The sequence below is a fragment of the Balaenoptera physalus genome, assembly GCF_965194825.1.
Source record: "Balaenoptera physalus genome assembly, chromosome: 6".
Classification (NCBI taxonomy): Eukaryota; Metazoa; Chordata; class Mammalia; order Artiodactyla; family Balaenopteridae; genus Balaenoptera; species Balaenoptera physalus.
The window spans coordinates 51885493-51904457 of record NC_138885.1 but is presented as its reverse complement, the minus strand read 5'-3'; the positions used below and the strand labels follow the sequence as shown (position 1 = coordinate 51904457).

At 37.3% G+C, this 18965-nt stretch overlaps 1 pseudogene across 1 annotated transcript; it reads left to right on the top strand.

The window, feature by feature from the left end:
* The first annotated feature begins 274 nt into the window (after positions 1–274).
* On the top strand, positions 275–935 carry LOC309662405 (peptidyl-prolyl cis-trans isomerase A pseudogene; annotated as a pseudogene). Its single transcript has one exon. The product of its transcript is annotated as a peptidyl-prolyl cis-trans isomerase A pseudogene (transcript).
* Positions 936–18965: the final 18030 nt, after the last annotated feature.

Here is an 18965-nt window from a genome sequence, read left to right as displayed (position 1 = left end):
TTCGTTGTGAAGAATTCTACAGTTTGTAGGAAGATAGCTTAATATCATTATTATTGCATCAAATCCTCAAGATTAACCTCCAGACACCACAGTGTCTACTACATGGCAGCAAAGACATTAGCCCAAGTACTGGGCTTGTTCCTATAGAGGCATAAATGGTCATGTTGTTTTACTTGAGAGGCAAAATAGTGTAGAAGAAATGGCTTCTGAAGCAAACCTTTCTGGATTCAAATCTTGGGTTTCCCACTAACGAGCTGTATGACTCAAGATGAGTTATTATGGGCTTTGTAGACGCCGCCACCCGGGAACCTCCCGCGCTGCCCAACCATGGTCAACCCTACCGTGTTCTTTGACATCGCCATCGATGGCGAGCCCTTGGGCCGCGTCTTCTTCGAGCTGTTTGCAGACAAAGTTCCAAAGACAGCAGAAAACTTTCGTGCTCTGAGCACTGGGGAGAAAGGCTTTGGTTATAAAGGTTCCTGCTTTCACAGAATAATTCCGGGATTTATGTGCCAGGGTGGTGATTTCACACGCCATAATGGCACTGGTGGCAAGTCCATCTATGGGAAGAAATTTGATGATGAGAATTTCCTCCTGAAGCACACGGATCCTGGCATCTTGTCCATGGCAAATGCTGGCCCCAACACAAACGGTTCCCAGTTTTTCATCTGCACTGCCAAGACTGAGTGGTTGGATGGCAAGCATGTGGTCTTTGGCAAGGTGAAAGAGGGCATGAATATTGTGGAAGCCATGGAGCGCTTTGGGTCCAGGGATGGCAAGACCAGCAAGAAGATCACCATTGCTGACTGTGGACAAATCTAATAATACATTTGACTTGTGTTTTATCTTAACCACCAGACCATTCCTTCTGTAGCTCAGGAGAGCACCCCTTCACCCCCATCTGCTCAAAATATCCTATAATCTTTGTGCTCTCATTGCACTTCTTTGGGTTCCATATTTTCCTTATTCCCCTCCAAGTTGCGCTGAATTGCAAAGTTAAGTTTATGGTTATGAAATAAAAACTAAACAACCAAAAAAAAAAGAAAAAGATGAGTTATTATGCCATAGAAGGTTAACGTGAAGATGGAAAGAATTAATACATTTAAACATGTAAAACACTGCCTCAATAAGCATTAGTTCTTATTATCGTTGGAAAATTTTTAAAATATGATGAATCCAAGGTGAGTAACTCTAGTATTGGCTTAGAAACAAAATAATTCTAGTATTTATCTGTACAGTTTTTTTCCTTAATTTTAAAGGAAACAGTATATCGCTTCAACAAAAATAAGAGAGGCTTTCTGCGTCTGTGGGGATCCAGTTCTGCACTCTGAGCTGTCATGCGAAGGCAGTGTGGCTTAGACATTCATATGACGTGTACCCATATTCTTTTGCATCCCTGCCAAATCCATTTAGAGATAACAAATCAGGGATGAACAGCAGCTTTCTATACACAATTAGATGTCAACCTATTACTAATTAAACTCTGTACAGTTATGGTTCAAATTAAAATAGTTTATTGCTCAAATTTAGGTTTTTGTGAGTAATGAATATCCAGCACTTCTTTATAGTAGAATGAGTTCTAAGTATGCTCACAATATTGACCTTACGAATACTGGGGTTTTCTTGGTTGTTGTTTTTAAGGATTCCCATCCATATAACTATAAACCAGAATCAAATGGTCACATTAAGTATATAGGAAGAAGAAGATTGAATGAATTGAGGAATCAAGTTTTTTTCACATCCAATAGTACAGGATGAAAATGAACTCCAGCTAATTTGGACTTTCTTTCAATTGTATTGATTCTTCTATGAGGAGAAAATGAGAATTATGTTTGACTTTCTGAAGTGTGTATTTTTTTCAACATTATGGAAACCCTCAGTACTATTTGTCAATATTAATTTTAAAGTGCCCTATTCCCATTGTATTGTGTATAGTGCCATTTCTAAAATTAAACTACATGTGACATCAATTGCTTCTGTCCTAATTAGCAGGAATCATGAAGTTTTATATTATCCATTACTTTATGGGAATTAATTCCAAAAATACTTCTTGACTGGTAATTGATTTAATAGAGTTAACATGAAGTTTATTTTTCTGTGAATTCACTAGGAAGTAGAAGAAACAATGATTTGGGGATTTTGACAGACGGTAAGCAGGCCAATGACACGGCTTTTTTTTTTTTTTTTTTTTTTGACACTGCTTTTTATCTTGAAGATCTCTCTCCAGCAATTATATTTTGTCTACAAGAAGAATATGGTTCTCTAACACTTGAAGTTATTTCTCATTTCCGAACTTCTTAGTTCAGATATTCCCTTTTCTGGGCTTTACTATTCAATAATGCCTTTTCTTAGAGTTTTATATCTTTCCAGTTTTGACTCTATTATCTGTTGCCTACTGCTTATCATATTTATATCTGGAGTTTTAAGATTTATAATCAGTAAACATCATTGAAATCTGGTGTTGTATGCTGATGCATTTTATATTTATTTTCTCCTTCAACAGACCATGACCTTTATTGCTTTCATAAGAGAAGTGGAACTTTAGACAATAGTAGAATGACACCTGCTAAAAAGTACTTTTTTATACAAACAAGGCAGAAAAGTCACTAGCTTGTTGTGTTGACAAGGCATGTTAACTTCTCAGTGTGTCTTTTCTGCTTAGGAATTCAAGACAGTCTTGTCAGTAATAATTTCCAGAGTAATTTTTAAAATCCTGTGATTCCCTCTTTTATTAGTTTTAATAAAGAGTCACTGCTCTCTAAGCTTGCTTGGAAAACTATTACCTATCAGCAAGATAGAAGACAAACATACATGATATTGACAGCTCTAGAAAGTAGGTCCCTAATGATAGCAATTAAGAGGTAAAAGTTTCAGATGGACAGTACAGTGTTATTAGCCATAGTCACCTTGCTGTATATTACATTTCATGACCTACTTATTTTATAACTGGAAGTTTATACCTTTTGACCCTTTTAGACATTTTGCCCACCTCCACACCCATGACTCTGGCAATCATGTTAAATGCAAAGAGTTGTAGGTCTCTTGCCCCAAGTCACCTCTTCTCCATTGTTTTCATAATAGTATTACTCTAATTGTGTAGAAGCTTTTCACTCCCAGGTATCCCTTACTTTGCACATCTCTGTGCCTCACTTACACATGCATTTGTCACTATAGATCTCTATATCTTTGCATCCATCTTTCCTGAAAGTTGCTAAGAGAATAGATCTTAAAAGTTCTCATCTGAATAAAAAAAGAAATTTTGCAAGTATGTATGGTGACAAACGTTATCTAGATTTATTGTGGTGACCATTTTGCAATATATATTGCAAAATATAAATATATAATCATGTTGTATAACTGAAGCTAATATAATATTAATCAATTATACCTCAATAAAAAAAAAATTAAAGAGTCAAAAAAAGAGAGGTAGAAGTTACTTTTTAAAAAATACAATCAACCCTAAATTAAGTTCCTTTTGAAGATATAACTTGAGCTCTAGAGAGCTGACAACTGAAACTAGCAGTGGGAAATTGATTTTATAGTCTAACCTAGAAGCAGAAGGTTTGCTCTGATAAGTGGTCAAATGGTGAAATAGGGGGGAAAAGACTATAATACTTGAATCTACCCAATACATGTATCCATTCACTGACAGAACTTGTGTAAACAATGATCTATTATCATAAAATATAAATATATCATTATTGAGAAACAATATAAGAACAGTAGAATTCTCCCTGTATACTGAAATGGGAGTGAAATCGTCTTATTTCAAACAAATGCTTATGTTCCTCTGGTTAACTATAATGATTTATATTTTTAGTTAGACAATTTAGATCTGTTCTGGGATTTGTCAGATTCATGTTGTTATGACTATAGAACCTAACACGTTGTGTTGGTATTGGGGCAAGTTCAACATCCATATAATCAACTTATTGTACTGTACTTCACTGTGTATACAGGAAATAAATTCGACTTGCAGTGCAATAAATATGTGATACAATAGGCCATTTTACAGTGGTATCTAAGTAGAAGTGTAAGGCAGAACTAAGAGACTAGAATGAATGAATAAATGGCCTGCAAACCTGCTGGATGAATAAATGAATGAGTGAATGAATGAATGAGTGGAATCCATTGCCTTTATTGGGTCAGTCTTGCTTTTTAAAACTTTGTGGAAATATAAGCTCCCCTGAAGTACATCTCTGATATGAACATTGGCTGCTCTATAGAAAGGCTGTGCTCCTAGTGGATTAATTTGTTATGTAAGGTGCATACAACTTGAGTGGGGTAATAAGTCAGGTGCCACCCAACACTAACAGAACTTGTAAGGAGGAAAGTTGAATAATAAATGATTCTGTGTCAAATGTGGCTAACAATGTATGAAGAAGTTGAGATGGCCCCCAGTGTAAGGAGACCAGGAGAAGGAGAGGAGGCTGGTGGGTTTGCTGTTGCTAAAGCCATGTTTTACAGCTTGACTCTTTCCTACTACCAAGGAGCTTAGCAGGAGAGACAACAATTATCGTCACCATGTTATTCAATTATTTTTTTTTAACAATCAGCTCAGAGAGAAATCATCTCAATGTCAACGTCACTTTTTGGGAGAGATGGATGGGGAAAAATAATTCAGGTTTGAAAGCAACTGTCTAAATTTACAGCTGTATATGGTCAAACAACTATTGACGCTTGAGAGTTTCCAATTGCTGGTAATAGACTGGAAAAAAAAGATAATGTGTTTGATCGATCAGCATGAACAAATTTCATTTAGGGGATCAATAACAGTTTATACTTGACAGAGCTGAGGGACTACATTTATTTTTTCCCTTTGATTGAATAAATGTTTTCAATGGGACTGCAAATGTAAAGCAATCCTAACCATTTCTTAACTTGAGGCACAGCTTCGGCTATGGTGTTATTGCAAGCTATGTGTATTTAAAACTAATGTACAGAAAACTGGATAGCCAGGGGCTGGAGCAGTTGAACGAAGCTAATGTACAGTTTATTAAAACACAACACATGGCAAGAGAAAGGTTTCATTTTCTTGGTGTCGGGCAATGGAAAAAATAGGAGAGGGATGTCACATTTCATGATGTTAAGTTTTTTTGTGTTTTGGTTTATTTTCTTTGCCCCCCCCCCTTTTTATTAAGATTAAATCCTTCATTGAATGAAATAAATTATGAGGAATATTAAATAGCAAAAAAGAATCAAATACCTGTGACCAATAACTCCAGTGTAAATCTTCTCAGCACTTGCAACACTGCCTGCTCTAGCAATCTGTATACACATCTGGCTGACTCTTTTTCCCTAGAGCCATCTTCCTATCAAATACAGCACTTAGCTCAGCAAAGGTTTGTTGAATGAATAAATGGTTGACTCAATGCCTACTGATGGTGATTTCCTGCCAAATGACCTTATAGCTGATTCATGACATTTCATTTGGCTCAGTAGGTAGGCCTGAGTTTTGGGATGTCTGCATGCTGTGCAGAATGGAAGCTCTCCTCACTTTCTGATTGCACAGGCCATGTGCAACTCAGCAAAAGACATCTGCTAAAGGAGTGAGGTTTCCCACTGGTTACCTAAAAAATGATAGGTAGGTATTTGGGTAGTTCTGGTTACAAAAAGATGAAACTGTCATTTTAAACAGAGGAATCCCCTGATCATTTTCGTTTTTCTTTCACATTAAAGAGACGTAGTTCTTCTTTAAAACAACAATTTCCTTTTTATGGCTTAGTAATATAGAGATTGTCACACAAAGTGAAGTAAGTCAGAAAAAGAAAGACTAATATCATATAATATCACCTGTATGTGGAATCTAGAAAAATGGTTCAGATGAACTTATTTGCAAAGCAGAAATAGAGTCACAGACTAGAAAACAAATTTATGGTTACCAAGGGGGGGAGGGGGGGTGGGATGAATTGGGAGATTGGGATTGACATATACACACTACTATATATAAAACAGATAACTAATAAGGACCTACTGTATAGCACAGGGAACTCTACTCAATGCTCTGTGGTGACCTAAATGGGAAGGAAATCTAAAAAAGAGTGGATATATGTATACGTATAACTGATTCACTTTGCTGTACAGCAGAAACTAATACAACATTGTGAAGCAGCTACACTCCAATAAAAAAAAAAAATTTCCAACTGACAAGCTGGGAGTCATTTTTATTAGCCTTCAGGATTCTTTCCTGCAAAGGACTGTCGTTTCTACCACCCTCCGTTTTCCTCTCTGGCATTAGAAAACAGATTCTAGACGCGCCGCTTTTCCTCTGCCTTAGTTACAATAGCACGAGCTCTCTCCAGAGGCCTTGGGTGAATCTCAATGATAGTCGAGATCACTCTATTGATAATCTGTTTCTTTTCATAAAGATATAGTGGCACAACTTACAGGAACAGGGCAATCAAGATATTTTATGCAAATGCCTTCAATTCAGGTGTCACTTAGAAAAAGAGGGGGTAAAGTTTCCCCAGCAAAGAGTTTTCTTTCTCTGAACAATGCGTAAAAATTCCTCCCCCAAGAGGCTGGAGTTACATCGCCCTGTAATTGAGTTTGCTATGATACAGATGCCAAGCGTGCCTTGAAAAGTGGGGGAAATGCCAATAGTACGTGCAGCGCCGCGTTCCAGCTGCCTCCGCCAGCTCCATGCTCCCCGACTTGTGCCTCCGAGGGAGAGCTGAGCTGGTGAGAAGCAGCTCCTGAGGAGGAGAGCCGTGCCAGGTCTATTTCAGGCACTGGGGCTTTGAATTGTTTAAAATGCATATTGTTTGTGTACATCTCACAAAGGAAAATGCCAGCTGTGAATGCCGCGGGCAGCTTGTATGTCAAATGATTAAGTCTTCAAGTCCTACAGCCGAGGGGTCATTATCAATGGTACTTCCAGGTCACGGTAGATGCAGCAGAGTTTGAGGCAATGGTTGACCTTTGGATGGCACTTGAGGGTAACGTGGCTTCTTAGGGCATAAATAATCATTTTTAATTTGTCTGTCTGAGTTCTATTTGTTTAAGAATGCAAATGTATTGGAACATATGTGACTTACAGATACTCTTTTGGGAAGGGAAAAGCAGTTTCCATAGCTTTTCTCTCTTTCTAACCAAAACGCTTAATGAAGGAAAGGATATGACAGAATAAATAGTAGAGATTAGTCAATTATACTGTGCTACTTCTCGCAGCACAATTGTGATGATCATTTTAAAATGGTCAATTTTACAAAACTCTCAATATCACAAAAACAGTCTTTGTTTTCCTCATATATTAGCTATAATTCAAAATGGCTTGATGACACTTTAAAAACCTTCCAACTATTTATATACTTTTGCCTTTAAATCAAATTTGTTTCGCTTTTGTTTTGGAGGGAATAAGTGTTCATAGGCTTATTTTGGACTGAACTAACTTCTGATGTCTTTGTGCTCTTTTCACTTCCATGGAAGTATAAAAGTTGAATATGAAGTAAAATAATAAATCTCAGAATAATAAACAACACTCATGATTTCCATCAGCTTCCTTCTACTGCTATCAACTAGTATCTACTATTCTTAACACACTAAAAGTTTAAAAAATAAGACCTGAGACTTATAACTGAATGAGGAAAATAAGGCAGCGGGGATCCTGGAAATACAGTGGTGAGCAATAATTAATTACATTTTTCTAAATTAATTATTAAAAGTGATATGTTTAATGGTGCATGAGTGACATGTTTCTGTTGTAGTGAAAATTCACATTGGCCTTACAGATGGTAGAAGGTTTGTGAACAATGTGTGATAAAACACGGCTTTCCATCGCGATGACTGTTGTAATAGGTAAGTGACATTAGCTACTTTAACAATAACGGTGACAAATGTGTAATGGCACAAATACAACAGAGATTTATATTTTTGTCTCATAAAATCCAAAACAGGTGCTCTGAATTGGTGGTGCCTCTCCTCTAAGTGGTGATTCAAGGAGCCAGACTCTTCGTCTTGTGGTCTTGCCTTCTTCGAGCATGGCACCCAGACACAGCCAAGGCTCCCCTCCCCCGGGGCTGGCAGAAAGAGAAAGAGCGTGAAAGACTTTGTGTGGGAGGCTTTTGTGGGTCAGTCACTTCCACTCAAAAGTTATTCACTGGAGCTGAGTTTAGTGGCCACACCCAACTACAAGGAAGGGAAGAAAATACAGTTTCGCTGTGTTCTGAGGAAGAAGAAGAAATAATAGGTTTGATGAAGAGCTAGCGAGCATCTGGCACAGGTATGATATGTTAAAATGACATCACATCACTATTAGTTCCAGTGATAATAAACTCCATGGTGGATGTGACGCTTTATACAACAATCCCTAAAAGAAAGGCATTTATTTCTTTCAGAGTAAGAGATTTTGAATAACTGCATTTTGCACTGTCCGAAGTGATACATACACTTTTGGAAGAAGATATGGCAAAGGTCCCAGCCCTCTCGGAGGATCGCTGCGACCGTGGAGAGAGGTGATGGAAGCAGAAGTCAGCTCCACCGTAAACCTTATGCTGGGTCTCTGGCTTCCAGACAGCCTTGGTTTCTATCCAGACCCACGGAATGGTCATGCTTGTAAGCAAGCAATCCCATCTAATATATTCCCGTTGGCTTGGCTACTGAGACACCAGCTAGTTAGGCAGTAGGTGGTAAACATGTTCTAAAAAATTCTATTTTTTAGTAGCTGACTTCATTTTCTTTTGATCTTTCAACAAAACTTAATATAATCAGTTTTATATATCGATAAATGACAGTGATGTGGGGACATTTAAAATAACACATTTAGCTGAATCATTAATATTTAGATCTTTTCATTTTATTTAATCGTTTAAGGAATTTTATACTTATTTAAAATATGTGCTGATTTCCAGGAGTCATTATTACTATTCTTAAGCCTGTGACATATGTGACTTCACATCTCTGTACTGCTTCAGCTGTTTTCTTGTCCTTTATTTTCCCTTTTCTTTCTCTTTCTCATGTTCCTTAACCTCTGCCCATAGACTAATAAATTAATTTCCTAGTTTGTGGAGGTGCTGTCTGTTCCTGAGTTGTAATGAATGCCTCCTCATTAATCAGAGAGCAGAGATCCTGACAGAGATGTCCCCTTTTCTCCAGTGAACCTGATGTCACAATGCTATGTCAGGGGCTTGTACTAGGTCCTTGGTCTCTATTTTTTGTGTATAGCATCCAGGTGAAATCCACTAAAAGGATGCAAGGATTATATAAACAATGCCCATAATAGTATCACTGAGAGTACAGAGCCTATTCTGGTTTTATAAATTAAAAAAGATTAAACTATTCTCTTTAGAGCAATGGCATAATTTAATAATTATCCCTTAATAATTACTATTTATATATATGTACTTCACCTATTACAGAAGGTTATGAAATTTCTGAGCGGCTGAGAAATACAATTTGTATTTGTTATAATAAGATCGATTTAGTGAATAACCTGCTAAATTCATCTTATCTTTCCAGACCTCAGGACAAATAAGTATCATGATACAAGTTGATTCCTTGATTCCAAAATAAATAGTACAAAATGAATGAAATTTTAAAAAGTAATTGCTTCTCGGGCTTCCCTGGTGGTGCAGCGGTTGGGAGTCCGCCTGCCTGCAGGGGACACGGGTTTGAGCCCTGGTCCGGGAAGATCCCACGTGCCGCAGAGCAGCTAAGCCCGTGCGCCACAATTACTGAGCCTGTGCTCTAGAGCCTGTGAGCCACAACTACTGAAGCCCGTGTGCCGCGGCTGCTGAGGCCCGCGCACCTGGAGCCCGTGTTCCGCGGCAGGAGAGGGCGCCGCAGTGAGAGGCCTGTGCGCCGCGGCGGGGAGTAGCCCCCACTCTCAGCAACTAGAGAGAGAGCCCGCGTGCAGCAGCGAAGATCCAGTGCAGCCAAAGATTGAATAAATGAATAAATAAATAAATTTATTAAAAAAAAAAGTAATTGCTTCTCTAGTCATTTGACTAAGGTACTATTGAAATAAAATTATTTTTTAATTGAAATTAAGAACTTTTTTATGTGAGTATAAATTATAGACTTTTGACCACATGGATGTTCTGTGGACATTAACTCACTTTCCACATTCTCAAAATCCTGGAATGGCTGCTCTAGTGGCTGGTGTCTACTGTAACTTCAGATTGCAAGGGAATGATTGGGTCTAGTGTTTCCACGCAGGAATTTCTTCTTGGTATTTCTTGGGAGAATTAATGTTTTTATGAATCCTAAATCCTGAGAAAAAAATCAGTTCAGAAATCAAGAAAATGCGAAAAAATATTATTTCCATAGGAATTAAAGCTAAACAATCCACCTAGAAACATTACTGGGACAACTTCAAGGCAAAGGCAAGAGTAAGAAATGCTGATATGTGGAGTCTGGGAATAAAGCTGATGCTTCTTAGAACCAGGGAAGGATAAGGGGAAAGACACGTGGTCAAGATCCTAACGAGTCAGCTTGTTTAGTTATAGAATAGTTGCCAGGTTATAAATGTGTGTTTGTCGTCCTGTCTTTAGCTAGTGGTTCATCATTCTTGTAAATAAAATAAATATTAACATGTTTATACACGTAGTATACTTTATATAAATCCTGTGAGTGATGCTTCAAGAATAAACAAGTTTTGAAAGCAAAATAAGTCCTTAAATTGGTAATTTCGACATTTGAGTCTGTGTAGTGCCTTTAACCTTGCTGGGAGATCAGAATGTTACTTTGTTCAAATACCACCCAATAATATTCACTGGCATTTTCCAGTGTTTGAATATACTCTATAGGTTACAGTTCTTTGTAAATAATACTAAACTTAATAATTTTTATTTATTAAATAATTTATATTTATAATATCAACTAAAGAATATTGAAAAACGTTAAAAGTATCTTAAGAAACAGAGGAAATCAGTTAGCTCATTGTCAGACATGTCTTAAATCAAAATGACACGTTCATTTAATACTGTATCTCTTTTTAACAGAAAAGTTCTGAAACTTTAACCCTGTCACAGCGAATGAGTTATGTTTATTACTATGGTCACTCATTACTATTACATAAAGAAAGTGTTATTACATAAAGAAAGTGTTTTTGAGAATTACTGAGAATTTTTTAAAATTCCAGTTTTTCATTCCCAAATCCCAAAGATTAGTGTCTATTGGGAATTTGGAAATCCTATTCAATTCTTACAGTAAGTTGAAGTGAAGGAGTACCTTTAAACTCAGCAGATAGAATGAACAATTGAGTAAATCCAGTGTTAACAACTCCACTCAATACAAGTAATGCTTTTAACCTAGTGATACCAATATGGGGGAATTGAAGTACTATTATAAACTGTGAGGATAAAATAAAAATTTAGCTGATGGGTCTAAGGTTAAATTGCCAAGAAATTTGTTGGGAACGTTAGACATAGTGGGACAGATTGTAACCCCATGCAGTAACTTAATACTATTCAAAGTAGGTTGTTTTCTAAGGCTGATGTGATTTGCCAAGAAGTACACTCCTTGGCCCCAAAGAGGTCCAAGTTACACCATATGCTTCTCTCATGAGAACAGGGACTCTTCATGGTATTGATGTCCTTAGCAAAAATTCCTTTGCAGGCCCTGTTCTTCTGGATGGGGCTGGACTGGTGTGACATTATTTGACTGGCTAGTTACAGGGCAGCTTTATAAGCCTGCATTTAGTAGCTGAAGAGTTATTTTAAGACTGAAAGCCCTGGGATATAAGAAGCAGCTTTCAGCTTCATGGACACCCTTTAATTCTCCACCTAAGTTGTGTTTTACTTGATTACGTGATCAACAAGTCATCAGGCTTGAGTGGGAGTCTATGAACAGACCAAGAGAAAGATCATCTTTCTAGATAATCTTTCCACATAATACAGTTCTACCATTATGTGCAATAGGATAAAGATGAAATTGAGGCCTTTCCATGTACAGGTGGGCTGGAATGGAAATGAGGGGATCCAAGATCAAGCCTTGTTTCTATGTGCCACTGGGTAAGTCACTTGTTCTCACTGACTTTGAAGGTCTTGTTCATAAAAGAAGAGACTGAGCTGGATGATCTTTTTGACCGACTATAGCAATAAAGGAGTTTCATTTTCACTGCCACTGCCTTGGTCCAGGTCCTTATTCACTTCAGCTTATTTCAATTATCTCCTGGTTTCCAGTCTCACATTTCTCTACCTCATCTTCCACATTCTTGTTAGATGTCTCTCTAAAACACAAATATGATTATTTCACTATTCTGTTTACAACTCCTCAATGGTTTCTAACTTTCTATAAAATAAATTTATTTGTGTGACATTTAAAACTCTTTATGATTTGGTTCCATTTCTGTCTCCAGCCTCATTGCTCTTTAACCCTCATAATATATCCATTATTATACCTTACCCATCTACATAAAAAATGAAAGTATGTGAAACTGACTGATTTTGCTCTGGACCTACACTTAATTTTGACTTGTATATATTTATACGAGCTATTACACCTGAAAGAAATCCCCTTTCTCACCATTTGTACCTAGTATTCCTCCTTTCATTCAAATGAGATGTTTTCTTTGAGTTTCCCCTCCTCAGGAAGTGTTGATAATCTCTGACTTTATGCCACCATTGCATCTAGCACATACTTCTATGTGATTGTACCTATCATACTGTATTAAAATTCTTAACGCACACTATTTTTATTACAGATAATCATTAAACCTTATTTTTGTATACTTAAATTTTTGTCTATCTAGGGGTTGCTGCCTAGTAAGTCCTAGATACATTTTGGCTTAATGGAATTAGCATTAATAGATGTCAGCTCCTTATGAAGGATTAATCTCCAAAATACACAAACAGCTCACGCAGCTCAATATCAAAAAAACAAACAACCCAATCAAAAAATGGGTGGAAGATCTAAATAGACATTTCTCCAAAGAAGACATACAGATGGCCAATAAACACGTGAAAAGAGGTTGAACGTCACTAATTATTAGAGAAATGCAAATCAAAAGTACAATAAGGTATCACCTCACACCGACCAGAATGGCCATCATTAAAAAATCTACAAACAATAAATGCTGGAGAGGGTGTGGAGAAAAGGGAACCCTCTTGCACTGTTGGTGGGAATGTAAATTGATACAGCCACTATGGAGAACAATATGAAGGTTCCTTAAAGAACTAAAAATAGAATTACAATATGACCCAGCAATTTCACTACTGGGCATATACCCTGAGAAAACCATAATTCAAAAAGACACATGCACCCCAGTGTTCATTGCAGTACTATTTACAATAGCCAGGTCATGGAAGCAACCTAAATGCCCATTGACAGACGAATGGATAAAGAAGATGTGGTATATATATATATATATTTATATATATATATATACAATGGAATATTACTCAGCCATAAAAAGGAACAAAATTGGGTCATTTGTAGAGACATGGATGCATCTAGAGACTGTCATACAGAGTGAAGTAAGTCAGAAGGAGAAAAACAAATATCACATATTAATGCATATATGCGAAATCTAGAAAAATAGTATAGATGATCTTATTTGCAAAGCAGAAATAGAGACACAGACGTAGAGGACAAATGTATGGATACCAAGGGGGAAGAGGGGGGGGTGGGATGAACTGGGAGATTGGGACTGACATATATACACTACTGATACTATGTATAAAATAGATAATTAATGAGAACCTACTGGATAGCTCAGGGAACTCTACTCAGTGCTCTGTGGTGACCTAAATGGGGAGGAAATCTAAAAAAGAGGGGATACATATATATGTATAGCTGATTCACTTTGCTGTACAGTAGAAGCTAACACAATATTGTAAAGCAACTATACTCCAATAAAAATTAATTATAAAAACAAATAAATAAATAAATATGCTCAAGGTTTTTAACACCAAAAAAAAAGAAAAAAATAGATGTCAGCTCCTTAAAAGCAGGGATCATGATTATTTTCTTCACTATTGTATACTCAGTACTAAACACAACATCTGAAATAATATAGGTGCTCATTACACATCTGTTACATGAATGATAAGTAAATTAATAAATGTATCAATAGTTTTGTATGTGACGATATCAACCCAGGTTCATCTCAGCTGTAGTTATTGTCACTATTGTCTTATGAAAGTTTTAATTAGTAGATTCCATTATATGATGGGAATACTATCTTTTGAAAGGTAGTATTAGTTTAACTTGAAAGAGGAGAAAGTTAAATACTTAAATTATCCTCTTAAGTCATTCATACTTCAAAAATCGGCTTCAAAACTGGTCCTTTTATGCCTCTCATTATGTGCTACATTCAAGATCAGATGTTTAACCTTTGTTCCACCATGTATATGCCTTATTACCTGTTCCTTGTGCTGCCACTTATAACTTGTATAATCTTGATCAGTCTCCTCATTTCAAAACTGGAGACGCTAATTCTTTTAGACTTTATAGGGATGATGTAAAGCCAATCTGTAGGAAAGTGGTTTGTAATCCATAAAGTGCCATGCAAAGGAAAGAAATTGTTCTTCCATCCATATATGTCCCTAATTCTAAAGTTATTCTTCATATCTAAACCAAGTCCTCTTTCCTAAACTTTAATACTATTCCAAGAAGTTCCTGTCCTGTGGATGTGAAGATTAACCATTTACCTTCATCTGGGGAAGGAGTGTATATTCTATTTAACATAAAGAGAGCAATTCAATACTTTCAATTTCCTCTTCTCCAAATGTATTTGTCAGCTTGGGCTGCCATGACAAAATACCACAGACTGGGTGGCCTAAACAACAAAAATTTATTTCTCACAGTTCTAAAGGCTGAGAAGTCTAAGATTAAGGTGCTCGATAATCCCGTTTTTGGTATGATCTCTTGCTGGCTTGCAGCCAGCCAGTCACCGTGTTCTCATGTGGCAGAGAGAGTGGGCTGTTTGATGTCTCTTCTTATAAGAATATTAATCCTACAAGATCAGGACACTACCCTGATGATCTCATTTAACTTTCATACCTCTGTAAAGATGCTATCTCCAAATACTGTCCATCGGGGGGTTAGGACTTCAACATACAAATTGTTGGGGGACACAGTTCGGTCCATGGCAATGGACCGAATAATGACCATGGAATTTTATTCATACTGTGTCACCAAATTTTCAAGGACACCTATGCCTTATCCTGGTTATATGTGTTTTAGTTAACTGGCAGTATATACTTATTATATATAATTTATTGTGTTTTTTTGTATTTATCTCTTGGACTTGTAAACCCCAATATTCCCAACCCAAAACCTCTACTGGCTATGATTAAAGTTTAATCAGGATTTTTGTTGGCAAGGAAGAAAAAATTCTCCTCCATATTTTTGTTAATGTTATGAATTAGCAGGAGATATTCAGAAATAGAGTTGCCTACATGTTGTTTGAAAATTGTTTACAGCAAATAATGAACAAAGCAAATCAGATTGCCAAAGGCCTAGCTGTTGAGAAAGTGTAGCACATTATTAATTAAAATACAAGTCAGCTTTTCCAGCACTTGTAGCCCGTGGGTATCGAATGTACTCCACTTGATTGAATCAGGTAGTGGCAGCACAGGCATTTTTTATTTTGTGCTGGAAGGGATAACAAAAATGTAAAGCTGTTTTCTGCTACTTCATTTGAAAAAATATTATTTTGGAATGAAGGCCTACCAGCTGAAACAGACAGGCAGAAATAATATAAAATCTACATTACACCCTTGCACTGTGATTTTAAGCAAGGGATCTACAACCTCAGACACTCTCCTGGCATTGTATTATAGGCAGACCTTTGTCTATGGCCAAGGAAACAGTTTCCATGGAGATGTAAGAAGGCACTTGACAATGGTCACTGTTTTGGTGAAGAAAATTAATCCAAGCAGGAGACCAGTTTATAGTTATAAGATTTTTTTTTTTTTCTGTGCAGGAGGAGGGGAAGAAAGAGTTGAGAAGTAGCACAGAAGAAAAACATACCTGCCTTTTGGGTATTCTTTTTAACATGCTGAAGTCAGTGAAATTTTGAGAAACCACAAACTATGTTTCTAGTTTCAACGCTGACGGGAATTCTCAGGTAAAAGAAAAAATAGTAAAGAGAACGTGATCTTTTATAATACACCTAAACATTTAGTTCACCCTTAGGATAAGTCAGGGAAATAATGCTGAGAGGTTTTTTTTTTCTTTTAATTCAAACTCTATTAACCATTAAAGTAGGAGCTAGTACTTTTTCATTCTGCCTTGTTCCAAGCTCTTCATGGACAGATACACTTTTTATTCATCCTCACATTTCCTTCATCCCAACATCTGGGAAAACAATTGAAACAGTCATTCCATAAATGTTTGTTGAATGCCATGAACACATCAAACCATGATGCTGCATAGAACAATAAATACAATAATTCGAAAGGATTTTGTATGCTACCTGTAGAATCAGCTCTACTCAAGTCAGAAGCCCCTCTAGGTTCAATTTAGACAATTTTGAAATACTCATTAATATTTTCAGGCCACCAATGTTTAAGAGAACATTTAAAATTTTAGAACAGTTTACAAAATGCCTAGTGAAGAAATAGGCTTTGTAACAATGGGCAGAACCACTGTTGACAAAAAGTAGAACAGAGTGAGTCAAATGTTGTATTGACCTGTGGGATCTTGGTCTCATTCCCATTGTCAGGGTATTTCTGGGTAGAATTAGTCACCCCTGGCCAGTGGATTAAACTTCTTCCCTTATTTCACTCAGGTTTAAAATCTTTACACCAGTGGATCAGATTAGTCTGTCTCTTGCAAGCAGACTTCCTGGATTTGAAGTTGGTGTATTCCGGCAGCTCTCACTTTAAGGCATTCAGCGAAGCAAATTGAATAGCAGTCAGACTCACTCAATTCTGTTCCTTGTTTTAGTCCAGGTCTGCCATATTCTAATTCATGATCATTATTTGAGAGGGAGGTTTTACCCTGAGAGTTCAGTTGAACTTTGTTCATTATCTAGAAGGCTTTATCTGAGTAAGGCAGCTCTTCACTAACTTAGGTTCATGGTGGCCTGACTTGTTCCTTTGGCCTCAGAGAGGTGTCAGCTATGTGTCTGCAGCCGTAGTGGGAAGGAGCTGGCCCCTGAGTCAGTTCCAGAAGCAACTTCCTGTCTAGTCTACTAGAAGGGATGCTCTACAATTGCAAATTACATGTCTCCTCCCTCCCTCCCTCGCTCCCTCCACCCCTCCTTCTCTTCCTCTCTCTCTCTCCCTTTTCCCCCTTCTTACAAAATAGATGCCTGTTTCTCCCCTCTGTTTTGTCCTCTTCTCTCATTCTTTCTCTCTAGTGCTCAGTATGAGGTCATTATATTTTTTTCAGTCATTTTTAAGCCCCTGCCTTGTCAACACTCCCTCTACAACTCCCTCCTCCCCTGATTTCTTTTCTCTGCTTTAGGGACTAAATGGTTTTTCTTTCTACCAAATGTCTATTCTGCCAAAAGAATATGCCTTAGGAATTAAGGGCACATATATACAAGGTTGTAAATTGGTCACTGATATGGTGGTCACATCTTTTTTCTCTTTTCTCCCAGGGTTTTTAAGCAGTTTGCATGGCCGTGAGACGACAGACAGTTTTCAAAGCCATCTTGGCTCTTCTCATTTTTTACTTCCTCTCTCTTGTGGGAATGTAAATCTTCACTGCTGTAGAGCAACCAGTTGTGACCTTATGTGTTAGCAGTTCTGTTTCCTGAAAACTAAAAATAGGCTTTAATCTTCTCAACATGTGAAGATCCAAAAGGGGCTCTTTGATTAATAGCTGCCTATACGTGCTGGCATCCGTGTCCTCTTTCCAGTGCGCTGGGGGTGGGGAAGGGGTGCTGGCAAAGGAGAGTCAGAGGACAGCGGTACCGTTTGTTATGATTTGTCTCGTGCCCATTGTCCAGCTCTTCCCTGACTTCTGTGCTCCACTGAGGAGGCCACTTCTGTAGGCAGACACTAAAAAATACACCACCAAACATAAGCCGCGTGTTTTTCTGTGATTTTGAAACTTAATTCATTTTTTTCATTTTCTGTGTCAGTTTTCAAAAATTATGTACAGCCATATTTCGCTGCATGACAGAATTCTAGAGAACCTGGTACTCAGTGGTGCTTCAGTAATTAAATAAACAAGCCCTCCCCCGCAAAAAAGACCTCAGCATCAAAGTTCAAATTATAATCTTTTTTTTTTAAATCACTGGTTGCCTTTGCAGGGGTGAATGAGATTCCTATTGCTGGTAGTTCTGATAGGCTCAACACCTGCCTGTATTTGAAATCCACATTCAAGTACATATTGGGTCAAACCCTAACCAGATGTAGGTACACAGCCAAGTTATTGGATTTCTTGATGATGCATAGAAAGCAGACAATACACCTGTCTGGTTGCAGAAACGATTTGCATAAAAATGAGGAACAGTACACATGCTTATGTAAAGTGTTGATTAACAAGATCACCTATACATATGCAAAAAAACCCCCACACGGTACAGTTTTTCTAAATGAAACCATGTGAGACATTGTAAAAATACGTACACATTTGCCAACAATTAGGAAATGTGTTGATAGCTGGGGCCATGTTAGAATGATTTGATTTCCTGGGACATTTATCCTCTGAAGAAGTGAAACACTGTACTATGCCAGTCAATTAGATATTAGATTAGTGAGGGAACTAATTACAAAATGCTCTCTGTCATTTGATCTTCTGTGCTTAAGGTGGAAAGAAGGGGTGAAGATTAGGAAACAAACTACCCACAGAGATGTGAGATATCCAAAGAGCAACACTTTTTAATGCACATCAAGTCTCCAACGTGGGTAATATGGCTGGTATTAACTCTGCTGTGAAGAATTCAGATTCTCAAGTCAACTGACTTGAAGAGGAGCTTCCTACTGAGAATAAGTATTTATGGTATAAAGATATCTGAAAAAAAATGTTCTCTAGTTTTGTTCTATTTTGTTTTAAAATCTGAACATACCTTCGGTTTGTTTCTGAAGTCACTCTTGCATAGCCTCATCTGTCTGGAACAGCCCCTT